At 41.1% G+C, this 23,005-nt stretch overlaps 1 protein-coding gene across 1 annotated transcript in view; it reads right to left on the minus strand.

Moving 5' to 3' along the window:
* STK3 (serine/threonine kinase 3) overlaps window positions 1–23,005 on the minus strand; it is a 412,802-nt gene that overhangs the window by 271,878 nt on the left and 117,919 nt on the right. The window lies entirely within an intron of this gene.

Consider the following 23,005-nt stretch of genomic DNA (forward strand, 5'->3'; position numbering starts at 1 on the left):
ATGTTGAAAGAAATGTGACCAATCATTAGTAAAAACGAAATCTTGAAATTATTGATAAACTATCAATTCCATAAGTTTGGCAATCCAAGGAATGCCAGCTACCAGTCTGTAATTATCCACCATAGTCAGATCTACACTAGGAGTTTGGTATAGGAGTGAGAATTATCTCAGAGATAGATTCAGGATAACAACCCTCCTCCAAAAGTGACCTCACCAATTCGGTTAACCAAATCACTAAATTTAGAGGAACTGATTGCAACAAATAAGATGGCTTTGGGGGGAAATAATAACAGTAGCAGGAAGGAAAGGAAGAGAAAAAGGAAGAGTGGAGGAGTGACCTAGTGGTTAGAGCACCGGTCTTGCAATCCAGAGGTAGTCGGTTGAAATCCCACTGCTGCTCCTTGTGATCTTGGGCAAGTCACTTAACCCTCCATTGCCTCAGGTACAAACTTAGATTGTGAGCCCTCCTTGGACAGAGGAATAGCCAGTGTACCTGAATGTAACTCATCTTGAGCTACTACTGAAAAAGGTGTGAGCAAAATCTAAATAAATAAATAAATAAAGATGAATAATTATCCAGCATACAGGACTTCTTAGAAAGATTTAGTAATTTGGTAACAGTGTCTAACGAGACCTTAGAAAAGGAATTCCACAACCTATCTCCAGGAAAGCTATCCACAGCTGAAGCTATTTCAAGGTTATGCTCCAACCAATCATTAGTACCTATATTTATTTATTTGTTACATTTGTATCCCACATTTTCCCACCTATTTGTAGGCTCAATGTGGCTTACATAGTACCGGAGAGGCGTTTGCTGACTCCGGTGTGAACAAATACAAACTGATGTTGTGGTATTAAAAATTTGTCTAATTTTTTGAACTTTACTCTTTAAAAAAAATCAGCTAAACTATCCGCAGACGGCTGTGAGCCCTGTAGGATAGAAACTATGATGTCTACATTTGTTAACATTAAAAATCCAAAACAATTCCTTGGAAGAATTTTCAGACTGCAGTATATGTTGATCATAATAATCAACTTTACCTAAAGACACTGAAGCCTTATATTTTATTTTATTTTATTTTATTTATTTTAAACAGGACTTATAACCCACAAGTACCAATACAGTTCACTGCGGGTTACAAAATACAAGAGTGAACACAATGTTCAGATTATGCAATTTGTACAAAATAGCATCAGCACACATAAATTCAAGTACAATTTAACCTATACAATAGAACTCAATTAAAAGAACTTACTACATAATTATTAAACAAGTTTTACGTAACCTCCTAAAACTATAATAATTACTACTTGCTCAAAAATCCAACAGTAAAGAGTTCCAAAAGGCAGGGGCCTGATAAGAGAGAAAAGATAAAAATCTAGTAAATTTGACCTTCCGCACTGAAGAAAAAGACAACAAAAGCTGTCCTCACAATCAATCTAATTTACTCCCTAAGAATACATTCAGCGCATCCGCCAGATACAGCAGAGCCTCACCATACAGAATTTTAAAACTTGTAATCCCCAGTTTAAAATAAACTCAAGCCTCCACAGGAAGCCAATCCTATATAATAATTCTCACCTCCAATGTTCTGAGGCTGCCTGGAACCGTGGATTCCGCCGGATGTGGTCTGCTTCATGGAGTAAATCGAACTGACGTCAGCAGCAAACAGCGACACAGAGCCAGGAGGAGGAGTAGCAGGAGTAGCCGCCAGGGGGAGGAGTAGGGAGAACTGACGTGAGCAGCAAACAGCGACACAGCCAGGAGGAGGAGTAGTAGGAGTAGCAGCCTAGGAATCGCCCAAGGTTCCGAAGCACCCGCGCACACTAACCGCCGTGGAAAAACTACCGCCGCCCTACCTGTCCTCTCCAAGTCTGGATTTAGATTGTCGGAGAGGACGGACAGGGAGGGCGGGGACACAGCAACTGACCGACTCCGGCGACTGTGAAATGTGGAGGCGGGAGGCAAAGAGAGGACGGACAGGGAGGGCGGTGACACGGCAACCGACCGGCTCCGGCGACTGTGAAATGTGGAGGGGGGAGGGAAAGACCAGCGCGTCCCACTACATCATCCCCGTTCACTCACAACAAAGCAAGCTTCACTCACAACAAAGCAAGCTATGAGATGCTGCAGGACGTTTAAGACACAGGACTGGAAGACAGGACAGCAAGTCTACAGTAAGCAAGGAAGCCCATTGGTAAATCTCTGTTTCCACTCCCCTACGCAGCCGTCATTGCCATACACTCAAAAACAACCAAACCTAGTAGCTTCTGCTGCACATTGTCGTTTTTACATTGCTGATAGTGCCTTAAAATGTCAAGGACACAAGGAGGGGGGAGACAGACAGACCCTGTAACTGGGAGGGAGGGGGAGGAGGGGGGAGGGATGGGAAGGGAGGGGGCAGGGGGGAAGGAGGGAGGACCCTGCAACTGGGAAAAAAGGGAGGGGGGACCCTGCAACTGGGAAAAAGGGAGGGGGCCCCCAGCAACTGGGAGGCAGGGGGGGGACCTTGCAACTGGAAGACGGACCGGGGGGGATGATGACCCTGGAAGTGGGAGGGAGGAGGGAACCCTCGCACATACTCTCATTCTTACACACACACTTGCACCCACTCTCACTCTCTCTGTCACACACACACACACATTCACTCTCTCTCACACTCACTCAAACATATACATTCCAAGGGAAACCTTGCTAGCGCCCGTTTCTTTTAAAACAGAAACGGGCCTTTTTTACTAGTGTAGACATAAAATATAAGACGACAGAGGCTTGAATTTACTCAAAGAAAAAATTAATCGAACAGCTGTGTTCTGCACAACCTGCAAACATCTTAGAGAAGACTTGGTACAACCTACATAAATAAGATTACAATACTCAATCCTGGACAGTATTAAAGTCTGAACTACAAGCCCACATGGAAACATATCAAAGTATTTCCTAATATAGCAAAGTTGTTTGAGTAATAAAAAAGATTTCTTATCAACCAAATTAATATTACATTTTATACTAAGTGTACTGTCCACCTCCACCTCTAAAATCCTGGACAAAGACCCCAAAGTAAAACAATCTGCCTCAATATTATCGTGTCAAAACCTATACTGAGACTGATCCTTAGTCCTTCTCCACAATCTTTCAGTACTTCTACAAGCTCTGTTTAAAAGAGCAAAGATTCAGAATATCAAGGATTACTGAGCTGCTCAACCTTTGTTGGTTTTAATTCAGACAAATCTGATAGTGCTTTAGCTACCCCAAGATTCTAAACCACAATTTTTAATTCATGGGTACCAGAATAATCATTTAAAAATAATTCAAGCTGTTTCCAAAAAATGGAAGGATAAAAACAATGCTTGCTTGCAGTTCAAGGTGTGCAAAGGGTTATCGTCAAGAAGAGCATGAGGTTGGGGAAAGAATGTTGACAAGACAATCAACTGGTTCAGATGGAACTCCGACACAACCTTAGACAAAAATTTAGGGTGGGTGCAGAGAACTACTCTGTTGTGATAAAACTTAGCATAAGATGCATCCACCAGTAAAGCATGAAGCTTGCTGACTCAACGAGCTGAAGTAACCTCCACCAAGAAAACGACCTTCCAGGTCAAGTACGTCAGATGACATGAATCCAGTGGCTCAAAAGGAGCTTTCATCAGCTGGGTGAGAATGATGTTGAGGTCCCATGGCACTGGTGGAAGCTTCAGAAGCAAAAGAGTAGGAAGGGTAGACTCTTCTCAAAAACTGGAGGAGATGTAAAGATGGAAATCAAATCTTTATTGCAAGAAAAACAGAAACGACTCAACACAGCAACCTTGTTTCAGCGCCTCACCCGCTTTCCTCAGGAGTCTTATGATGTATAGCTGATTATGTTAAACAATGTCTTTTTTTTTTTTTAAAAAAGGGTATTCACAAATGATATCAATAAAATCCAAAGTTGAACAGGAGAGTGCTCTGGACTATCGAAAACGCTTCAATGTATACAAGCAGAGTCTGCCTAGGGCAATAAAGGGATTCTAGAGCCTTGCCCTCACACTAGACGGCAAATCTCCATTTAAAAGAGTAACACCTCAGTGGAATATTTCCTGGCAGCTAGCAAGACCCTCTGGAAGACCCAAGGAAGCAAATTCTAGGCTCTCAACATCCAGGCCGTGAGAGCCAGAGACTGGAGGTTGGGATGCAAAAGAGATCCCTCGTTCTACGTGATGAGTGTTAGAAAACATGCCAATCTCCACAGTTCTTCGGAAGATAACTTCAGAAGAAGGGGGAACCAGATCTGCTTCAGCCACTAAGAAGCGATAGAGGTCACGGTCCCACAGTTGCATGATCTTGATCAGTCTATCAGGCAGGCTGTTGTTTTAGCCCACCAGATAAGTGGTGCAAAGGTGCATACCATGCTGAAGAGCCCAACTCCACATCCAAAAAACCTCCTAACAAAGTTGGTGTTAACCGGTGCCACCCTCCCTGCTTGTTGGTGTAATACATTGCAACCTGACTGTCTGTTTGAATGAGTACAATCTGGTGAGACAGCCAATCTCTGAAAGCCTTTAGAGCGTTCCAAATAGCCCGGAGCTCCAGGAGATTGATCTGGACATCTGTTTCCTGGACGGACCAAGCACCTTGAGTGTGAAGCCCATCTACATGAGCTCCTCAACCCAGGAGAGATGTATCTGTTGTCAGCAGTTTTTGCAGCCGAGGAATTTGGAATGAAAGTCTCAGAGTCAAAATTAGATTGAATGGTCCACAACAGGGAGCGAGAAAGCTCTGGGGACACTTGGATGACACCTTCTAGACTCCCACTGGCTTGGCATCACTGAGAAGCTAAGGTCCATTGGGCAGTTCTCATGTGAAGGCTGTCATGGGCATCACAAACTGTGAACATCTGCTGAACCATGACCTGCTTAGAGGTGTGAACCTGAGAAGCCAGTGAGACTCGAGTGTCCCACTCTCGGTCCAGAAGGAAGGCTCAAATCTTCTGCATATCGACCTGGGCACCAATGAATTCCAATTTCTAGATTGGGTAGAGATGGGGCTTGGGGAAGTTTAAAACAAACCCTAGTAGCTTGAGCACCCAAATAGTCCTCCACATGGACTCCTAAGCACCGTCCTCCAACGTGCTCTTCACCAGCCAATCGTCAAAATAAGGAAACACATGGACTCAGTCTGTGTAGCGATGCTGTGACTACCGCTAGACATTTGGTAAATACCCTGGGAGCTGAAGTGAGGCAAAAGGGAAGCACGTTTACTGGATGTGCTGTGTTCCCAGTCGAAACTGGAGAATCTTCCAATAAGCTGCATCGGGATGAGTGTATAAGCACCCTTTAAGTCCAAACAGCATAGCCAATCATTTACCTGATTCATGGAGAGAACAGTGCCCAGGGAAACCATCCTGAACTTTTCTTTGACCAGGAATTTGTTCAGGGCCCTTAGGTCTAAGATGGAACACATCCCCACTGTCTTCTTATGCACAAGGAAGTACCTGAAATAGAATCCCTGCCCTTCTTCCCCTTGTGGAACAGGTTCGAGCACATGGGCCTTCAGAAGGGCTGGGAGTTCCTCTGCAAGTACCTGCTTGTATCCGAGACAGACTATTTGAAGAACCCACTGGTCAGAGGTCACAAGGGGCCACCTTTCTTGGAAAAATTTTAGCTTCCACCAGACACTCTTACTGCGCCTATGCTCTGCTGGAGCCAGTCAAAAGCTCATCCCCTGCTTTGACTGGGGAGTTGCCTCACCTCTCCTACCAGTGAATATCCATGACCTCTTTCCTGAGTGAAACAGTCCATACAGCATTTACTTTATTTAAAAAAAAATGGTTTTACACATTGTGTTAATATGAACATACTTGTATGCCTACTTGACATTAAACATGCATGAAAATCTGTGAAACAAATTTAAATTTGCTTATACGGAAATAAACTGTTACTTTCTTCCTTGTCCTTCAATACTGGAATATCAAGAAGTGTTATGTTTTTAAATATTAATCAGCCAGCAAATTCTTTACTAAATTCCATGTGCAGAGAAAGCTAAGTCTACAGAAACACAGATATAACATTCTATAATCCTGCATGGAACTCCAACTATAACCACAAGTGTACTAGTGCCTACTGACTCATAAATCTGGAGAAGAAATGTGTTGTTTTTTCTCTTTTCCCATGGGAAATCAATAGTGGAAACTTCAGTTCACATCTGGAACTAACCCTGGCTTCTCACAAGTTAAAAACATTACATGCTCACCAAAGAAATATGAAGTTGTGCTTGTAAGAACTAAAATTGACTGCATAGCTTTCACACACTAAGTCTCACATGTCACAAAATTTTTTCATTTGTTTTAAACAGGAAGCCAGCTCCCTGTAGTACAGCAAGGTCTATGCGGGGGTGTGCTCTTAATCAGCATTTAGACCTGCCTAGTTTGTAGCACTGGCACATTAACCTTTTCTTTCCACTGATTATTGTCTATTGGCATCAGTGGTGACAGGGAGGGGACTCTCTAAATTATCAAAAGCATAAGAATTTACTACTTATTCTAGGAGCCTACAAACAAGTTGAAGGTGAGAACTTTTTAACTTGGTTGCTGACCCTTATTTCCACAAATCCAAGGGCCTAACACAGCAATCACAATTCTCTACTTGTTCTAGTAAATTGTGTTGTAGTTTATAATTTAAAGCAGTGATTTGCACTGCAAGGCCCAGGGGCCATTGGTGTGGCCCCCATTGTCACTCCTTTTTCTCCCCCAGAAGCAGCAGGATCATCTTAAGCCATCCCATAGCAGTAGGGCAAAGAACTGTTTTTTTTTTTTTTCCTTTCCAAAATTATGTTCCCTCCCTTCCCAGGCTGGTTCAGAACATCACTGTGATATCCAGCATCACAGGTACAATGCATTCAGAATCTACGTGTTATGTGGCCTGTGCACTAGGCTGCTATTGCCATGAAAGTTGTTCCTACAGCTAGCACCAAAGCTCTTTTGGAAGACTTTCAGCTGCTGCAGCTAAGGAAATAAGAGAAGAGTTTGCATAAATCATGCTCATGCTATTTCCCCGTGTCTTTATAAAGTCTACCTTAAGTATATGGTAATGGTAGCATTGTTATTTCTCAGATTTTTTATGCAGCTTGGTCAGTGATATTGGCCATTTTCAGTTGAGGAAGTAATCGTTTCTGATGTATTAAATATGAAAGTATTTTATGTTAAACTAAATGCACTATATATAAATTAATTTTAAACAATCTGTTTCCCAAGATATGCTTGTCAGTTATCATCAGTTCAGAGACAATCACTATTTGTTACTGCATGCATAGTTCCACTTTTAAAAAAGTGCTGGAGGAGGAGGGTGGGGACCAAAAAGTGGAATGTTGGTGATAGTTGAGGGGGACAGAAGAGAGAGTGATGGCACATTGAAAAGTTTTGCAGGTACAGGATGGGAAGGGTTTTACAGAGAGACTGGCAGCTTAAGCAAAGGGAGGTTGTTGAGAGATAGAGAGAGACTGTTGAGGATATGATATTAGTACACACTAGTCAGCAATGTTGCAGTCCTGCATGAGAAGACATTTGTTGGCTCTCATTCAGCCACTTTATAGACAAGGTGGCCCTCTCAAAAATTAGTAAAGGCCAAAGATTTAAAGTCATTTCATGTACAAAATTTAAAAAAATCATACTGCTTTGTTTGAAAAAGTATACATGGGATGTTTCACAAATTTAAGAAAGATTTATAATTATTGGCACCAAGATAGAAAAAAACATTTTCAGAAACACCTCCTGCTCCAGTTGAATTGTGGCACGCTTATGAGATCCCTCTCAGACTGCGTACATTCATCTTCAAGCCAGTCCCCTCCCTGCTTCCACCAATGCTGATAGGTAGAAGTCAATGGAAGGACAAGGAAAATATTTCAATGCTTCAAACCAGGAAGGTCTAAATGCAGATCAAGAGCAACACCCCCACACTGCCTTTTTAAAACAAACAAAAAAAGTTAAATCTTCTTCAAATTTAGGGCCCCTTTTACTAAACCACACTAGTGATTCCCGGTGCGGCAAACGCGATGCAGCCCATTCAATTCAAAAGGGTTTCGTCGCATTTGCCGCAAAGGAATCACTAGAGCAATTTAGTAAAAGGAGCCCTTAGTGATCATCTATATATTTTTTTAAAGTGGCAGTTAAATTTTACATTTTGAATTGGAAATCTGTTCAAACACAATACTGAAATGAACAGTAAAATAAAACTGACAACTTTAAAATAAAACTACAAGCTTCAGATCTTAAGTCCTAAATGAGTTCAAATTTACTCAAACAAAATATTTAAACAGTGTAGTAACACATCTATCCAAAGATAAAATGAAAAGGCCAGAATGATTTCATTCTCCTTCAAAAACCAGGGTGGTCTATGGACAAATTTTGTACTAGTGATGTTGCCAAGGGAGCAAACTGAAAACAGGTGCTATCAAATTCAAATTAAAGATCTAGTTCTATTTTAAACCACCTTAACCTATGTTTCCATAAACTTTCCAAATGTTAAGTGCTATCTAAAATTTGACTATATTTTCTAACAAGAAAAGAAATATTAATTATTTGCAGACCACCAAATTTTAACAGTAACAAATTTAAACTGATGGGTCACCTTTCCTTGTCAATAATGTCTTACAATAAATATGATATGGCTATTAAGGGAACCAATAAAAATATCCAAAGGTGCCTATTTTAATATCTACTTTATACTTTTTTAAAATGAGGATAAGAACCAAATCCAAACACAGAAAGCAGTCGTGCCTTTGATAGATCACTAGATAGCAGCTTCTCATCAGTCTGGTAATGTTAAATGGCAAATTATCGATGCCGTTCTGGGAAGCAATTGTATTCAAAGTTTAATATATCAAGAACAGCACTAGATTCATAAATTACAGACCCCCTCCTATAGAGTTAAATGGCTATCTAATTGAAGCCTTAGCACCATGTAGATTTCTTTGATTGGAATTTGAATATCAAAGCTGGGTACCATTTTACTCTTTTGTTTCCCTACAGCAGCATTTTTCAACTCAGGTGCCACCGTGGCTCCCCAGGTGTGCAACAGTCGAAAGGGGATCCCATGGGAATCTCCTCTGGTCTGCCCTTCCATGGCTCTGCAGCTGTGTGCACTCCTTTCTTTTTTCTCTTTGCAGCTCCAAGTAGTCAGCACTCCTCTCAGTGTGCAGCGGAGGATGGGGGGTGGTGAACTACCAGAGGTGTGAACAGATGCCAAGGCCTGGGCGGAGGTAATGCTGTGGCCCTGAGGTGGGGAGGAAGCTGCAGCCAGCTCCCTGCTATGATCTGGCACAGAGGGGATGCCAGCTTCCCGCTCCACCTCCTATGGGAGCGTTTGAGCTTCTCAGTGACCACCCATCTACCCAGGATCCTCCATAACATCCAAGTACCACCTCCTCCTCCATTCAATAATTCAGAGCAGCTGCACTTGCTCTCTGCCTGGGCTGATGCATCAAGGCTCACACAGACATGCACAGGCCAGCAGCGTCAAAAGTCACCTGATCTACTTGCGTATGGGTGTGGTGACCTCCATGTGCAGCTGGCCAATGCATATGTCAGTGTGAGCTTTGCTACATCAGCCCAGGCAGAAAGCAAGTGCAGCTGCTCTGAATTATTGAATGGAGGAGGAGGTGGTACTTTGCACCTTTCATTATTTACCATTGTCTCTACTTATGCTGTTCAACCATATCGCATCAATGCAAAGATAAATTAGCAACTAATGATAAAAACAGTAAATTATAATTATTTCAAGATGTTGTAGGAAGTCTATAACCCATGCAACTGTGATAGAATATTCACTTTACCATAACTTAGAAATTCAAATACATCTTTATAATTATAACCTTTGTTTGTAAATTTGTGGGGTGCTCACCTGAAAGGAGAACCCATGAACAGTGTGAGCAGGTAAGGTTCACATATTAGTTCTCCACAGAATGGGACACCCCAGAGAGGACTGGGCAGTGTCTCACCCTATAGTGGCTATTTGGGTTGAGCCCTCCAGTGCAGACAGCTGTTGGGACTTAGCTGCCTGATATCCAGAGCCTGAAGTGGCATGCCAGATATCTAGAAAATTCAGGAAAAAGCAGGGAACTCGCCAAGAAGACTAGGTACAGAAGCAAGACTGGAATCTAGCAGGAGCTGGTACTAGGTTGAGGAGATTTTCTCAGAGTAAAATTCAAATTGGAAATGCAGCAAGGAAACCAGAGCTCTAGGTGACAGTAAAAAGGTACAGACCAAGCTCTGGAAAAAAGGCCAAACTGACTAGGTTTTCATATAAATGCTACAGAAATAAAATGGCTTCCGGCAGGAAGTGGCAGGCATAGAATGGATCAAGGCAGCCTGCCGACCTACATAAGAACATAAGCACATAAGTATTGTCATACTGGGACAGACCGAAGGTCCATCAAGCCCAGCATCCTGTGGCCGATCCAGATCACAAGTACCTGGCAAGATCCCAAAACAGTACATTTCATGCTGCTTATCAAACATATAAATGGCGAGTGACCGACTCACTCGCAAATGCGCAGTAGAGACTTCCCTCTCTGTCCCGCCCCCGCGTCAATACGTGATGACGGGGTGGGCGGGACAGAGAGGGAAACTGCGCCGCCGAGGTTGCTGCCGCCACCCCTCCACCCGGCCCGGGCCCTCTCTTCCCTTCTGAACTTACACATCCATTCGCCGAACGCAGCAACGCACATCAGCTGAGCTGCAGTGAGCCCTTCCTTCTTTGCCTCTGGCCCCGCCCTCCTGTGACGTAACGTCAGCGAGGGCGGGACACACACAGGCAGAGAAGGAAGGGGCAGCTCAGCTGATGTGCGTTGCTGCGTTCGGCGAATGGATGTGTAAGTTCAAAAGTAAAGAGAGGGCCCGGGCCAGGTGGCGGGGTGGCAGCGGCGGCGACTTCGAGGGGGGGGAGCGGTGGCGACTTCGCGGGGGGAGGGGAGCGGTGGTGACCGCGGGGGGGAGGAAAACCTCAATACCAGCCCGTTTTTACGGGCTCAACGGCTAGTTCTAGAAATAAGCAGTAGATTTTTCCCCAAGTCCATGTTAATAACAGCTTATGGACTTTTCTTTTAGGAGGATACCCAAACTTTTTTAAAACCCGCTAACTATTTTTACTACATTCTCTGGCAACAAATTCCAGAGTTTAATTACATGTTGAATGAAGAAATAGTTTCTTCAATTCATTTAAAATTTACTACTTTGTAGCTTCATTGCGTGCCCCCTAGTCTTTTTGGAAAGAGAAAACAAGCAATTCACATCTATCCATTCCACTCCACTCATTATTTTATAGACCTCTATCATAGCTCCCCTCAGCTGTCTTTTCTCCAAGCTGAAGAGCTCTAGCCGCTTTAGCCTTTCTTCAACGTTCCCACTTCCCATCCCCTTTATCATTTTCGTTGCCCTTCTCTGTAAGATACTAAAGAAAAAAGTGCAGTACTTTGAAACAAGTAGACTAAATCATTATGGTGATTTTAAGATAATAATACAGGATCTTGTATTGCCATATTTAAATTAGTGCAACATGCTTTTACATGGGCCTTCCAGCAGTGATTTGTAAACCCCTGCAATTGCCTCAGAATGCTGTTACCTGTATTAACAGTAGATAAACCAGATATCATATTTCCCACGTCTTGAGGGATCCTCTCTGATCACCAGTGAGCTATCAAATCCAATTTAAATGCCTATTTTAATTTTTAAAGCTTTGTGGGTACTATTGTCCACAGGCTTCTCTTCATTAATAATAAAGGAGTATGTTTACTAAGCCACACTAATGTTTTTAATGCATCTTTAAAGTTAAGGCACGCTAAACGCTAACGAGCCCATACATTCCTATGGATACATTAGCATTTAACACGTGTCAACCACTAACATGTGTTAAAAACGCTGAAGTGCCTATAGCACACCTTAATAAACACCGTCAAAAATAATAATAAAACATTATTCATAGCCTGCTACATTTCAACAATCTAAGCAGGGAACAAAAAATATATACATAATAAAATCCAAATTAACAAAAATAATTACAAAAACAGACACAGTAATTAATACAAATTTACACGGGGCTGTGAAAATGAAAACATACAATCAATCCCTAATAAAATGAAACTATCATTCGTCTGATGATCCATATGCACAACTAAACATGTATGTCTTTAAATCCTTCTTAAACTGAATAATTTCTTGCACACAACGAAGTTCCATGGACAATGCATTTCACAATGGGACCGTTAACATAGAAAAGCTATAGTCTCCTAGGTAAATGTGCTTAAAAGAGGGAACATCAAGCAATTGTTGTTACGAGGATCTCAGAGAGCGTGATGGTTGGTAGTGTAATAGAGTGACGCTGAGTGTTGGTGAAAGATAACTGTTTAATATTTAAAAAATTAACAACAAGACTTTAAACTCAATCCAGAATTTTATAGGCAACCATGAAGGGATTTTAAGATAGGAGTCACATGATCAAAATATGATCCTCATCTGATTACTCTTGCTATAGAATTTTGGGCAATTTGTAGAGCTCTCAGGGAACTACCTATAATTCCTATTAATAAGCCATTACAGTAGTCTAAACAGAGGACAAACTATTGATTGTACTATTTTCCGAATGTTATCTGATGTAAAAGGGGTCTAATATGTCTTACAATCTTAAGTTCATTAAAAAAAAACTTTTAAAATCACAATCTGCACTTGTTTCTTCATAGATAATGTGGTATCCAGTTGGACACCTAAAATCCTGATTTCATCCAATATTGGAATTTCAGTAGAATGTATACTAAATGTTTTGGGACTGTTTAATGCAATTGTACCAGATAGCAGAAGTATCTGACTTTTCGAGATATTCAGTTTTAAACTGTTACCTTCCATCCATTAAATAATCTTCCCAAAACATAATCTTAATTTAGAGAAAGAATCTTCAAAAGAAACATCAATAGGTAACACAAAGTGAATATCATCAACGTACAGTTTATATTATACGTCAAGGCTTCGTAACAAAATGCATAATGGTATTAAAAAAAGATTGAGAAGTACTGGAGACATAAAAGAGCCTTGAGGAACATCTGTTGAACGAACTACTAATTCTGATTTTTCTGAATCACCGAATACACAGAACTTTCTACCCGATAAAAAGGAGCAGAACCAACATAATACAAAAAACTGGCTAATACTATAGATTGAAGCCAGTTCAGTAAGATGTCATGATCAATAGTATCGAAAGCTGCAAAGATGTCTAATGTTACAAGTAGATACTTCTTTCCTTTCTCAAAGCCAGTCTTAACACCATCTAATAGAGAAATTAACAGTGTCTCAGTGTCATGGGTTTTTTTTTGAAAACCAAATTGGTGCTGATCCAAAATTCCTTCTTCTTGCAAGAAACTGTCTAGTTGCTGATACACAGCATGATCTATTACTTTAGCAAGAAGAAAAAGGTAGTGAAGAGATGGGATGGTAATAACCAGTGTTCATCTGGTCTAGCTTTTAATTTTTAAGTAAAGGTTTTACAGCTGTAACTTTCAGTATTATAACAATACATTATTACAATCTCTGGAAATCTGAAACATATTTTTAACTGCTCTCTCACCCTCCCATTCCTGGACTGAATTAGTCCAACTCTTTACCAATTGTAATCTGTCCTTGAACTGTAAATGTATAGGTGGAATACAAGAACTGGAATAATAACAACAACAACATACAGAGCTGTAATAAAGTCAGCAGGGTTTGTTAGGTTTACCTCTAGCCATGGTGACTCAGAAAACCTCTACATGAGTTGGGGAAGTAAACGGTTACAGTTAACACATCTATATTAAACAATTAATTTCCTGATAACATATGCAAGGAACAGGATATGCTTATTTTTTTGTGGGAATCTTAAAACTGTTTTCCATTGTATATGGTATTGGTGGATATGATAACTTTTCCTTGATTTTGTTATGTCACTATAAAGTTTTTGTTTTTACTGTAATGATGTCATGGTAATGTATTTTATGGTTATTAGTTATGTTTTTACTTGTAAGAATTGTATTGGATAGGATGGGTATAAATATTAACAAATGAAACGGTTTCATAAAGAAAGGCTGTCTATCTGCTAGATTTCAGAGACAGAGGTCTGTCATTACAATGGCTGTCTAGTAAGAGGAGTAGGATTTAAAATGAGAGGAGAGGGGAATTTAGTGATCTGTTAAGAAATACCTAGAAGGAAATGATTAAACCACTTTTTATGAATTTAAATGGCAATGTTTCATCAGGGTTTGTGTGTGCTAGAAGGAAAGATTAATTTGGTATGTGTAATCAAGTAGTAGAAGCAGAATGTACTTGAAACTAGAAAGTCAGACAACACTTGAAGACTAATTGGTATTAAATGAAAAACATTTACTTTGTGCTTCTAAATAAGGTTTTAATTAAAACAGAATACTCTCTTTTTTTACTTATCCATGAAAAGGAAATTTGAAACACGCTTCAGTTGATGGTTGGCTTTCTTTGACTTTGATTAATCACTTTCAAAGTAAGCAGTGGATCTGTACTGTAATTTCTAAATTACACACAAGTGAGTTAGTTTGAAACTTTATCTAAAATAACTGTAAAAAGAGTATGATATTGGTTAGTTTCATGTAATATTGTATATTTTTCTTACATAACTTAAGATATTTGTAAGTGCTAATCTTTAGGGGAAAAAAAGCTATACTGTAATTCTATTCAGTTATTTACAAGAGAGTTCAACAGAAATTGTTTTGAGTTTGGAATATTATTTTCAAAGACTTTGCATTAATACTTAAAGCTTTGAGCATTTCTGAGGAAGAGTTGATAGAGCTGTTGTGGTTGAACAAAAGTTTCAACAAACCCAGCACTCCATGTTAGTAAACTTACCAAAAAATGTTATAAATGAAACGTGATTGGTGCTAAAAATTAAAACTATTGAAAATAATCTTTACTAGGAAATTTGTGCTGTGGTCTGTAGGTAGTCTAACTTAAATCAGCACCTCTTCCTTTTCCAGTGCTCCCTGGCACAATTCCTACAAAATTCTCAATCTCTTAACTGTTGATTTTCTACTTGTGAAATGAAAGATTTGATTCAGTAGCATCTTCTTGATAAAAAAAAAAAAGTACTTTTCAGGGCAATTTTGCAATTGGTTTAACTTGGAAACATAATTAAGCAGTTAAGTAACTATGGGGCCCTTTTACGAAGCTGTGCTAAAAAGTGGCCAGCACTGTTGTCAGCGTGTGGGTTTTCTGCACGCTGAAGCCCCTTTTAGTGCAGTAGCAAAATGATTGCATCTCCATATTTTTCTTTAATGGCCACGCACTAATTTCTCAATTAGCACATGGCTATTACCACAGGAGCCCTTATCGACACCTAGGGCCCCATTTACTAAGCTGCGCTGTAGGCGTGCTACCTTTTTAGCACACGCTAACAATAGAGACACCCATTATATTCCTATGTGTGTCTCTATCATTAGCGTGTGCTACTTTTTAGCATGTACTAAAAAGCTAGCGTGCCTACGTGCTGCTTAGTAAACTGGGCCCCTAATTTGTTGACGCTAAGGACTCCTGTGCTAACCTTGTGGTAATCAGGCAGTGCACAGCAATGTATCCACACTACCCAATTAGCGCAGGGGACGCCTACTCTCTGCCCAGAGTCATGCTTCCCAAGCTGAAAAATAAAAAAATATTTTTCATCATGAGATTAGTGTGCCCATCAGCATGCACTACCGCAGGACACATCAGTGAGTCGTGGCTTAGTAAAAGGGCTCCTAACTGAATATTCAATCTGGAAGTCAGTATTAAAAATGATTTATTCATTAAACATATAGTCATTGATTTTCAAATTTGAAACTGCCCACCATATAACTTTGGATTGGATCTCTCGATCTATAACCAAGTTTTGCATTTTGGAGGAAGGTAGCCTGATGTTCAAGTGAAGTAGCTGACCCTGACTCTCCATAACCAATGCTGATGATTCTGTGAGATGTACCAGTGCTTCCATCAATAGATGTTAACGCTGAGGGAACTAGATTTTTCATGAACAAAAAACAAACTATGAAGGTCATTATAAGCCTGTCTTATTTTATTTTCTGAAGGACTCTCAAGATGAGTGGAATGGGAGAATATGTGTAAAGAAGTCCTTTCTCCCAACTGATAGTGAAAGCATCTGCATTTAAATTTCCAAGTTTATTTAAAGACTTTCTATCACACCCATCAGAACATTGTCTCAGCAGCTTACAATTTAATATAGGGTAGGAAAATAGAAAGGAAGTTAAAACACAACAGAAAATCCAAGGGAGGAGGAAACATTTTCAGAGTAAAGCTGGGGGGTAAACACATAAGGGATAGGCTATGCAATCAAGCCTCCTCCCAGCACATTCCACTGCAAGAAAATCAATTATAGGCATCAGTAAAAAGAAGTTTTCTAATCTATTTTAAATTGTTACAGGGATGATGTAGATCTATGGTGTTATGGGAGTTTATGCCATAGCTTGGGACCTCAAACAGAGAAGACTCAACAGCGGGGTGCTGTCAGACAATTTCACGGAATGAGGAGACAACTGGTTTGGCTGCTTTAAGAAGAGGTGTGACAATCACATTTCCTATGTTTATTTATTATTTATTTATTTTATTTGTTGTATTTATATCCCACATTTTCCCACCTCTTTGCAGGCTCAATGTGGCTTACAATACATCATGGATAATGGAAATATGAGGAGAGTAGACATTTGGTAATACAGAAGGAATTGGGTTGTATGGTGACGTAGTACATAGTAGTGGGAATTAAAAAAAAACAAACAGAAGGTAATAGTTTACATTCAGGGTAAATGTGGGAAATTCAGTTGACTTGGTCTTTGTGATATGTCTTGTCAAAGAGATGGGTCTTTAGCAGTTTCCGGAAGTTGGTCAATTCGTAGACCACTTTCAGGTTACGTGGCAGTTCGTTCCAGAGTTGTGCACTCATGTAGGAAAAGGTTGATGCATGCATTAGTTTGTACTTTAGACCTTTACAACTGGGGAAATGGAGATTGAGGAATGTGCGAGAAGATTTTTTAGCATTCCTGGATGGTAGGTCTATCAGGTCTGACATATAGGCTGGAGCATCGCCATGGATGATTTTATGTACTAGGGTGCATATTTTGAACGTGATGCGTTCTTTGAGTGGGAGCCAGTGTAGCTTCTCTCGTAGGGGTGTTGCACTCTCGTATTTTGGTTTTCCAAATATGAGTCTGGCTGCCGTGTTTTGGGCTGTTTGGAGTTTTTTGAGTATTTGCTCTTTGCAGCCGGCATAGAGTGAGTTGCAATAATCTAGATGGCTGAGTACTAATGATTGTACCAGATTACGGAAGACTGTCCTCGGGAAGAATGGTCTGATAATAAGTTTGATGGCAGAGTTTTGTATTAGTTCAAGATGTTTGACATCCTTAGCCTTGATTCCTTGATAAACAGCATTACAATAATCAAGTTGGCTGATGACTAGTGAATGTATAAGAATATTAAGTGTGGAGGGGTGAAGCAAGGATCACATAGAATGAATCATGTGAAAATTGAAAAATGACCATTTCACAAAACTGAGGAAATTTGAGTAGTAAAGGTAAGGGAGTTATCAATTTTCACTCCCAAGATTATATTCAGTTGATCTAGAACAGACCTACAGTGGTGGAAATAAGTATTTGATCCCTTGCTGATTTTGTAAGTTTGCCCACTGACAAAGACATGAGCAGCCCATAATTGAAGGGTAGGTTATTGGTAACAGTGAGAGATAGCACATCACAAATTAAATCCGGAAAATCACATTGTGGAAAGTATATGAATTTATTTGCATTCTGCAGAGGGAAATAAGTATTTGATCCCCCACCAACCAGTAAGAGATCTGGCCCCTACAGACCAGGTAGATGCTCCAAATCAACTCGTTACCTGCATGACAGACAGCTGTCGGCAATGGTCACCTGTATGAAAGACACCTGTCCACAGACTCAGTGAATCAGTCAGACTCTAACCTCTACAAAATGGCCAAGAGCAAGGAGCTGTCTAAGGATGTCAGGGACAAGATCATACACCTGCACAAGGCTGGAATGGGCTACAAAACCATCAGTAAGACGCTGGGCGAGAAGGAGACAACTGTTGGTGCCATAGTAAGAAAATGGAAGAAGTACAAAATGACTGTCAATCGACAAAGATCTGGGGCTCCACGCAAAATCTCACCTCGTGGGGTATCCTTGATCATGAGGAAGGTTAGAAATCAGCCTACAACTACAAGGGGGGAACTTGTCAATGATCTCAAGGCAGCTGGGACCACTGTCACCACGAAAACCATTGGTAACACATTACGACATAACGGATTGCAATCCTGCAGTGCCCGCAAGGTCCCCCTGCTCCGGAAGGCACATGTGACGGCCCGTCTGAAGTTTGCCAGTGAACACCTGGATGATGCCGAGAGTGATTGGGAGAAGGTGCTGTGGTCAGATGAGACAAAAATTGAGCTCTTTGGCATGAACTCAACTCGCCGTGTTTGGAGGAAGAGAAATGCTGCCTATGACCCAAAGAACACCGTCCCCACTGTCAAGCATGGAGGTGGAAATGTTATGTTTTGGGGGTGTTTCTCTGCTAAGGGCACAGGACTACTTCACCGCATCAATGGGAGAATGGATGGGGCCATGTACCGTACAATTCTGAGTGACAACCTCCTTCCCTCCGCCAGGGCCTTAAAAATGGGTCGTGGCTGGGTCTTCCAGCACGACAATGACCCAAAACATACAGCCAAGGCAACAAAGGAGTGGCTCAGGAAGAAGCACATTAGGGTCATGGAGTGGCCTAGCCAGTCACCAGACCTTAATCCCATTGAAAACTTATGGAGGGAGCTGAAGCTGCGAGTTGCCAAGCGACAGCCCAGAACTCTTAATGATTTAGAGATGATCTGCAAAGAGGAGTGGACCAAAATTCCTCCTGACATGTGTGCAAACCTCATCATCAACTACAGAAGACGTCTGACCGCTGTGCTTGCCAACAAGGGTTTTGCCACCAAGTATTAGGTCTTGTTTGCCAGAGGGATTAAATACTTATTTCCCTCTGCAGAATGCAAATAAATTCATATACTTTCCACAATGTGATTTTCCGGATTTAATTTGTGATGTGCTATCTCTCACTGTTACCAATAACCTACCCTTCAATTATGGACTGCTCATGTCTTTGTCAGTGGGCAAACTTACAAAATCAGCAAGGGATCAAATACTTATTTCCACCACTGTATGAGAGTTTCACATTCTTGTCCAATTCAATTAGATCTATTGATGGGAGGCCCCATCAATGGAATATGTCCATTAATGTTTCCCAATTCCATGGTCATTCATGAAGTTCCAGCAAATGGTTCAGATTATCCACCATTAAGTTTTGTTTCCCTGGAACAACAGTGCCAACAAGAACATCCCTTATTGCACTCAGAGACTGGATTCTGATAACCCTCAATGTACCAAAGAGGAAAAGAACCCCCCCCCCCCCCAACCCAGAAAGTACCTGAGGGGCAGACTGAAAAGCATTTAACACTTGACTATGGGCTTTAGGAGAGATTGAATGTAAGTATGGCTCCCAAATGGTGAGAAAGCCCTTTGTCTCTTCAAATTTATTTATTTTTGTTACATTTGTACCCCGCGCTTTCCCACTCATGGCAGGCTCAATGCAGCTTACATATTGTATACAGGTACTTATTTGTACCTGGGGCAATGGAGGGTTAAGTGACTTGCCCAGAGTCACAAGGAGCTGCCTGTGCCTGAAGTGGGAATCAAACTCAGTTCCTCAGTTCCCCAGGACCAAAGTCCACCACCCTAACCACTAGGCCACACCTGGCATCATAAAATTCCCACAACATCAACGCATGCATTTCGTTTCCTCAATATCAGAACGTAGGCAGTGTATCTGACACCCAATGGTTTAAGATACATTTCTTCCCCACTATAAAAGCTATGCTCAAAAAGCAGCTCTCATCGCTAGACTGTGCCCCCAAAAAGGAACTGAGGTTAAAAATTATCCCTTCTTGAGAAAGGCGTAAAGGATGAAACAAAAGCCATTAGAGATAAGCGAGGAGATCCACCCAGAAAGAGTGTATACGTCTGCACTGCCAAATACCATGATAAAAAGAACTGTCCTGATTAGCATACATTAAGCAGCAAGAGAAGTTGGCACAACCAGCATGAAAAGCACAGTACTATTAAAAGTAAGCTCTATATATAATGCAATAACATTCCTGGAGTTCAGTGCTATGCACCATCTCAAGGATCATGCTAAAGAAACTCTGATTAACGGTGAACCTTAAAGGTCTATCGGTTATCACTACTCCAAGATTTAAGCAGAAGGGTGTAATTCCATGTCAGCTGGTCTTTTCCCAAAGCTTTCTTAAACCAAGAAACCAAAATTTGGCTAGCAGCATCACTTTCCAAGAATTCATGTAGCCGACAACTTTACTGGAGGGATAAACTAGTGGATGGCAACCATGCAAAATAATGGACTATCTCCATATAAGCAAAGCAGTCCATCAAGGTAGAAAAACATCGCTGTTGCCAGTCCAAATAAGACATAAGCGACCCATCTTGACAAATCAAATGCTCCAAAAATAGAATACCCGAACACTTCCCCATCTCATTATCCAAGCTTGGTGGAAAATCTGCATTCCCCACAAAAGGCAAAAAGGAGACTACTAGTGGGGTCCTGATCCCAGAGATACAATGTCCCGCCAAAGATGCAACAACAAACGCAGCAAAACACTCTTTTTAAATTTACTCGGAATAGTCTGAAGACGCCTATGCAAAAGTGAGAGAGAACGGAATTGTCGAAAGCCCATTCAAATAGAATATCAATATGGAAACTAGAACTTATAACCCGTCGCAAAGCTGACAGAGTAAACAGGCCATATTATAGATCCTCAGGTCTGGGATACCAAAGTCACACTCCCTTCAAGAGCCAATCAGATAATGCCATCACATCTCAGGCTTTTTCACAGACCAACAAAATTTGCTGAGCAACCAATAGAGAAGTCCCAGATCACGATGTAAAAAGTGGATGGGGAGGACCTGCATTACATAAAGAGTATCATGCTAACCAACTGGACTCTACCACAAAGCGAGAGAGGTAAATGTGCCCTTTGGCCCAACTGATAAGCAGCATCAGACAATAACTTGTTGACATTCAGACGGTAAATCTGGGCGGGATCCATAGATAGTTGCATACCCAAATATTGAAAAGAAGCCCCTGACTAGTGCAGGGGAAAAGACATCCCCTAGTCATGGAATAATGTCTCTGAGCTGGCTCAAGCCTCTGACTTGTCTACATTTAAATGGAAGCCCAAGAAGTCCCAATATTCTCAGAAGCTTTCCAAAGAACTGGTAAAGATTCCTGTGGTTCCCGTAGATAAACCAACAAATCATCAGCGAAAGTGGCAATCTTAAACTCCCCCGCACCCACCGGCAAACCCTTAATCTCTGGATTGGCCTGTATATCCCAAATCAAGTGATCTAGTGTTAAAACAAAAAGGAGAGGTGACAGCGGACAACCCTGTTGAGTAACTTTATGAATACCAAAAGGGTCAGATGTGTGACCACTGGTCCATACCCTGGCCTGAGGAGCACAGTAAAGGGCCGCCACAACCTGCACAAACCTATTTATGATCCCATAAACCTCAAGCGTGTCATAGAGAAAATCCCACACCACTCGATCAAATGCTTTCTCTGCATCAAAACTGATGAGTAGTGATGGGAGACCCTCTGCCTTAGTGGACTCCAGCGATGTGAGGATTTTCCACATACTTTGAGAAATCACCCACCTGGGGTTCCACAACTAGCAATGGCAATACCTCAGACACACAACTGGCCAAAACCTTCACAAAAACTTTAGCCTCAAAGTTTAAAAGGGAGATGGGGGTGATATGATTCAGGCTTGTCAGGAGCACGTCAGGGCTTCAAAAGAACTATTATTTGTGTCTTATTAAGGGAAGTAGGGGGAGAAAAACTGACCATAGCCAAATTAAAACAGTCAAAAAGAATCTGTGTAATAGGATCTATCAATAGTTTATACAATTTGCTCTTAAACCTGTCAATACCCGGCACGTCATTGAGGGGACTCCACCGAACCATCCACACCACCTCCTCAAGCTAAATAGGAGCGTTCAACTTAGTTACAGCAGAGTCCACAGTCTGAGGGATATTTAAGCTAGATAAATAAATGTATAAATGTCACTCACCAATGGGGTCTGCACCAAATTATCATAAAGTATAAAAATTGCGAAAGATTGCATTAATTTCCGCATTACTATATAACAACCCACCACCCCCCGCTCATTATGCAAAGCAGTAACTTAGTAGTGCCTCGAAACTGTTTGATAAATCTAGCCAAAAAACTGCCACTTTTATTAGTACATTTGTACAAATGATACTTAAAATAATCAATAGAGTGCTGAGCGTTAAGATGTGTAAAAGTATTCAATGTCTGTTGGGTTTCCAATAATTGGGCCTTACAGTGCAAGGAGTAGGCCTGCCCAAATTGTTTACTCGTGGGTAACTCTCCTCTCCAACCTCAATAGTTCCTGACGTCGAATCCGTTCTTGAAAACTAGAATAGGCAAGAATTTTCCCATGAAGAATGGCCTTTGCCAACTCCCAATATAATACGGGGTCTGCAAGATGGTCTTGGCTGCAGTGTGCATAAAGTTTCTCATTTAGAAAGCAAAAACTAATCATATTTAGAGTCCCGGTACAACTGAATGGGAAACCGCCAATGCATGCTTCCTCCAGATCCCCTCGAGAGACAAAGCTTCATTCCCACCCATGCATGATTGGATACCTCAATGGGCCCCATTGCCATTCTCCATTGACTCTACCTCTAGAAAGAGATCTCTGGTGAGGACCAAATAATCTATGTGTGACATTGTAGAATGTGCTCTGTACAGATGAGTATAATCATGCTCCAAAGGGTGAAGAGTCTGCCATAGATCCACCATGTCAAGAGCAGAACAAAGCCAAGAGATCCCCTAGAGGAAGC

Source organism: Microcaecilia unicolor, chromosome 1, assembly GCF_901765095.1.
Source record: "Microcaecilia unicolor chromosome 1, aMicUni1.1, whole genome shotgun sequence".
Lineage (NCBI taxonomy): Eukaryota > Metazoa > Chordata > Amphibia > Gymnophiona > Siphonopidae > Microcaecilia > Microcaecilia unicolor.